At 35.9% G+C, this 5,914-nt stretch overlaps 1 pseudogene; it reads right to left on the bottom strand.

Moving 5' to 3' along the window:
- Nucleotides 1–1,195: 1,195 nt before the first annotated feature.
- Nucleotides 1,196–2,021, bottom strand: LOC100024080 (phosducin-like protein 2; annotated as a pseudogene).
- Between the last annotated feature and the right edge of the window lie 3,893 nt (nucleotides 2,022–5,914).

A 5,914-nucleotide genomic window follows, 5' to 3' on the forward strand; every position in this document is an offset into this window, starting at 1 on the left:
TTGGGGTGGGGATTATTCAAGAATTAAGATAATGTAAAAAGACTTTTTTATTATTTTATTATTTATTTTATTTATTATATTATTTATTTAAACAATATTTATTTTATTTTTATTACAAGTAAAAATAAGATTTCTTTTAAAGAAGGCAAAGAGTAGAAACATAGAAGAAAAACAAATGACATCATTTGTTTATATGGATATATGATTTGGGTTTTTGGTTTCAAAAAATTGCTCCATTGGAAAAATGAATAATATGGAAATAGGCATAAGTGATAACATTTGTATAACCCAGTGAAAATGCTTATTGGATATGGGAGGGGATAGGGGAGAGAAAAAATGAAATATGTAAAGATGGAATCATATTTTTAAAATAAAAATTAAAAAAATAAAGAAGGCAAAGATAGTTAATAATTTAAAAAATCTTTAAGTTGGAAGAGACCTGAGGGACCATTAAGTCCAATCCATTCCTGGAGTTAGTCAATTAGTATATATTAAGTGCCTAATAGGTGTCAGGCACTGTGCTTAGCAATACAGATACAATGAAAGGTAAAAGACAACTCTTGATATTAAGAAGCTCACAGTTCAGTGGGGGAAACCACAGGCAAACAAACATGTTTAAATAGGATATATAAAAAATAAAAGGAGATAATCAAGATATAGAAGGTATTTTCCCTCCTCATCTCCACCTGCTGACTTTGGCTTCCTTTCAATCTCAGCTAAATCCCCACTTTCTGCAACAAGCCTTTTCTGATCCTCAATCTTTTCTTCATAATTATTGGCATGTTGTCTCTCTAGATTATGAGCTTCTTGAGATCAGAATTTTTTTTGTCTTCCTTTCTTCCTGGGGTTAGCACAGAGACCGACAAACCATAAGTGCTTAATAAATGCTTATTGACTAGACTTGACCAGTTCATAAATGAAATCCCCACTAATATCCTCAGAAAGAATTCATCAAGTCTCTGCCTAAAGTCCTTGGAGAATGGTGAAGTAGCCATGGGTCCATTTCCTATCCTTATCCCTTTTCTTGATATCTAGCCTAAATTTGCTTTCTTGCAACTTCAACCTATTGCTTCTTTTTCTGCCTGCCATAGTCAGAGAAGAATAACAAATTTAATCCTTCCTTTTTTTTTTTTAAATTTAAAATAAATTTATTTGCATTGCTTCACATTACTGATTTATAAAGGCAATAATAACATGATTGGGCAAAATAAACAGTGGAAAGCCATTTATTAAATATTTCTAAGGACATTTGGTCTCATCGCTGTCACTGCTTGTACTATTACTGTCATCATAAATAGAAGTGTTTCTAATGGAAGATGCCATCATGTCTACCACCTGTTTTTTAGGATTTTCTTCCAAGTCAGTTCGTATAGCTTCAACTTCTGCTAGTTTCCATTCAAGTTCTTCTAACTTCAGATTTATTCCTCCACATTCAATAATTCTGATGAATTTTCCTTCTATCTGACCATTTTTTTATACACGAAAATTGTGGGTAACACCTGTCATGGTAGTGTTGAATACAGCTATTTACAACAGCCTTAACAAATTTAGTTTCTGGAAATTTCCTTGCTAGAACACTCAGATGCTGGTTAAGCAGTAAACACATTTGGATGCTTGGTCTATATAAGTGAATTATAACCCAGACATCTTTTTCTGCATTTGTAACTTCCTTCACATATTGGTCACCAGAAATTTCTCTTTGTTCCCCAAATTTTTGTGTTTTCTGAAGAACTTTCCATTCTTGTAAATGCTTTTGTATATATATTTCCATAGCCTTCATATCTTCATCATCAAAATCATCTTCAGCTTCTTTTAACTGGGTAAGAGTCATTTTTTCATATGGTTTAACCATTGCTTCTTTCTGTAAATATAAAACCATTTCTTCAGTCTCATCCTTTTTTTCTTCTTTGGGAGGAAGAATTCCAAAATCTCTTAATATATCATTCCACTCAGTGTCTTCATTTGGATCCTGCATTGTGGATGGATCCCTTCCTCAAGCTTTCTTGATTTTTTTTTTGAATTTTGATTAAATTAAATTTTGAAATTTAATCCTTAATCCTGACAGCCCTTCAAATATTTGAAGATAATTTTGATGCTTTACCTCTTATTCTCATGTATTCTCTTTTCCAGGATTAATATGGTCCTTCAAACAGTTTCCGTATCACCTGGACTCCAGCTCCTTCACCATTTTCTAATTGTCTTCCTCTGGATACTCTTTAGTGAGACTATCATGAGCCCATTCTTGGAAACTATGCCTCTCTTAATGTAACTCATCCATATTAGATTTCTTCTTTTTTTGCTTTTCTATCATACTGCTGACTTATATCAAGATTTTAATTCAGCAAACACACTACTTCCTTTTTAAGACTACTAATATCTAAGCATATATTCTCCATCTTCTGCTGGTGAACTTAATTTTCCATAACTCAATTTCAGACTTTACCTTTTTTCTATTAAACTTCATCTTATTCAAGTTCAACCCAGTGCTTTAATTTAAGATCTTTTTGGATCCTGATTACTGTACAGTGTGTTAACTATTGCTTTCATCTTTGTGTCATATATAAATTTGATGAGCATATCATCTATGCTTTTATCGAAATCTTTAATAAAAAATGTTAAATAGCACAAGACCAAACTCATATCCCTTGAATACTGTGCCTTTTAAAATAGCTCTGAACCTAATCCTCTACCCCAACTTCCTCAGACAACTCCCACTTTCTTTGTGGGAGGTGTCTGAGAAGATATAAAAGAAGAGAGAAGCATGGGTTTGGGCCCCTTTTCTGCAGGGGCACATTTTCTAGAGAAGAGCCTTGCCCTGAGGAAGAGTGGGAGATCTAATTTTCTTTAACTTTCCAAACATTTGTTTTCCTGGTCAAAATAAACCTATCAAACTATTCTTGGAGTCTGGCTAGATTCAATTTAAGTATCCCTAGCATAATTATAGTCTAGAAAGAAAAGCCTGGTAAATTTCCTTATTGAGGCTACCTGAGCAAGGGGGGATCCCCCAACTACCTTCCTTTTCCCTTTCCTTTCCCTACCTTTTCCCCTCCATTTTATCCATCAACAATACTTCATTAGAGACTTCTTGTCTTTTGATAATTGACTCATATACCCCCCAAACTCAACCATGTATCCTGAGTTGATCCAGGTGTTGGTGAACTTCCTCTTCGGGGTGGGGGGTTGTATTGTATTTTCATAAAAATCCAAGATTTAAAATTTTGTTCAAGAAAATTTCAGAGAAAGAAGTTTGTTAACACCTTGAATCCAGATAATGAATTGTTTAGGAAAAGATGCCTACAGAAACCTACACTGCATCAAGAAGATCCAGAATGAACTTTTTGGTGCAATTCATTGAACTGAAAGGGGTTGAACATTTATTTTTAATGTACATTCTTATGCCAAAGGGAACTGCCCCCTAATTGGCTTTTTGTCAACGCACCTAGCAAACATTGGTTTTGTTTTCTCCATCTCTTGTTTCCCTCTTATCTGTAACTATTGTAATTTCCTCATAGAAGGCACAATATTGTTATATACCTGTAGTTATAAAATTTTTAGGGATACAAGATGATTATGTTAAGTGATCAATTGGGGAGACTAGTCTCCCAAATGATCTCTGGGGGGATTGTGACTGTGGGGGTAGGGTGCTGGCCCGCAGCCCTCCCACAAAAGGAAAGATAGAAGGTTGACCTTGGGGGAAGGATTGGAGCCAAGGAGATGGATAAGGAAGCAGACACACGTGTAATATTTAATAATCGAGCTCCACAGAATAAGCTCAGCTACTTAGCTTTCACTAGGACATGAACCAGTTAAGTAGCTTCGAATCAACATACAGGAGTAAGCAATGAACATGGAGACTAGCTGAAAGAAAAGCCACGATCCCTTACAGCCTGGGCTGCAAGTACAGATCCATCTGGCTTGAGGAGAGGAGATCAAGAAAGAAATTGCCAGTCCCTTAGAACTGGTACTCTAAGCACGGACCACTTCAAGATAAGAGATTGAGGAGGAAAGGTCTTTCAGGAAGAGAGAGAGAGAGAGAGAGGGAGGAAGTTCAAGCTCCAGGAAAGACAGAGATAGGTGAGGGGTGATAAGGTAAAGAGAGCTGGCTCTCTGTGGACACTCCTAGTTATTATTATTGAGATGCAAATGTACACAATACATAGGGATGAATACATAGTGGATTGCATAGATAGGTGTTGACTGCTACAGTGATAATGGGATTAACTCTCCCCTGCCCATTTTTAGAATCACCAGAAACATATACAACCCACTTACACTAGAGTGAGGGAGGTCTGTGACTCACATGTGCAATATTGAGTGATGATTCAGAATTCACTGACTAACATCTGGGCAATCCTAAGCAAAGCTTAAGCTGCAATTGGTACATGTAAAATGGAAGGAAGTCACAGGAAGTGAAGAAAAGGAATGGTTTTTAAGAATTCCAAGAACTTCCTGTAAAGATGTCTTTTGCCTTCAACTTGATCTTAAAGGAGCTCTAGCCTGAGCCCTTGGACCACTTTTGGATTTTTCCCTTAGAACTACCACGTGGGGTGAGTAAAAAAGGCTGATTCCTTTCCTGGATTTTCTGAAGGGATGCCTCAGGAGAGGCCTCCCCTCTTGAGAGAGCCTCCCTACAACCCTTGGCCCTCAGCTCAAGGCTGAGACCCCTCTAGTGAAGGATTTATTAGCCCTGCCTGGGTTGATCCAGGGATTGGGATCAAAATACTTAGTGTACAGGTTAGATATCTTACCCCATCCTCTCTCTGATTTTCTTACTTTCACTCTTTCTATATTTTACAAATAAATTGCTTAAAAAAAATCATTTTGGAATTGATTAAATTCCTGGCAACCCTACTCTTAAATAATCGAGTCCAACTTTTTATATTAACCCCTTACATTCTGGTCCTTACACTAAACTATCCCTGAAATCTGAAAGGGACAGGTATCCACTTAGTGGCACTTACCCAAAGTGAAAGAATGGGGATAAGAAGAAACTAACCAATCACAGGAGTTGGTTATTATTATGTTGGCTTTGCTACTTACCACTTGTACAACAGATAATAATTCAAGACAAAAAGCATTTATTGATCACTAACTATATTCCTAGAACTATACTAAGTGCTAAGGATATGAGAATGATAAAAATAGTTCCTCTCCTTGATGAATTTATAAATTAAGGGGAATGATATTATACCAAACACTATGTATAAGCAATATATAAACAGAATATACTGGAGATAATCTTGAGGGGATGCTATAAGATGGGTAAAGACTTCTTCCAGAACATGGAATTTTAGCTGAAACTTGAAGGAAGGCAGGAGGTAGAGAAGAATAGAGAAGTAATTATTGTGGGGCAATTAGTGAAAATGCAGTTAGGAGATTAGATGCCATGTGAGAGGAATAGTAAAGAGATCATTGTAATTGATTATAGTATATACGATGGGACATAAGGTATAAGAAGACTGGAAAGGTAAGATCTGGACAGGTTATGAAAAATTTTGAATGCTTTAACAAGATTTTATATTTGATCCTAGCAGTAATAGGGAGCCATTGGAGTTTGTTGAAGAGTGGGATGACAAGGTCTAGAAACTAAGTAGAATATGGACTGGGATAAAGATACAGACACCAACCAGAAGGCTATTATAATGATGAAGACCTGTATGAGAATGTAGGAGAAAGAAAGAGGTTTATATTGTAAAGAGAGAATTGATAGAACGTAGAAACAAACTGGATTTAGAGAGTGAGAGAAAATTAGGAGTTAAGACTGACACCTACATTGTGAGCCTGGACGACTCAGCAATAACAGGGAGGTTAGGAAGAGTAGAGAATTTTGGAAGAAAAATTATGAGTTTAATTTTGACATGCTTAGCTTAAAATGTCTTTGGGTCCTCCAAGTTGAGATGTCCAATGGGCAATT

This window comes from Monodelphis domestica, chromosome 6 (assembly GCF_027887165.1).
Source record: "Monodelphis domestica isolate mMonDom1 chromosome 6, mMonDom1.pri, whole genome shotgun sequence".
Taxonomy (NCBI): Eukaryota; Metazoa; Chordata; class Mammalia; order Didelphimorphia; family Didelphidae; genus Monodelphis; species Monodelphis domestica.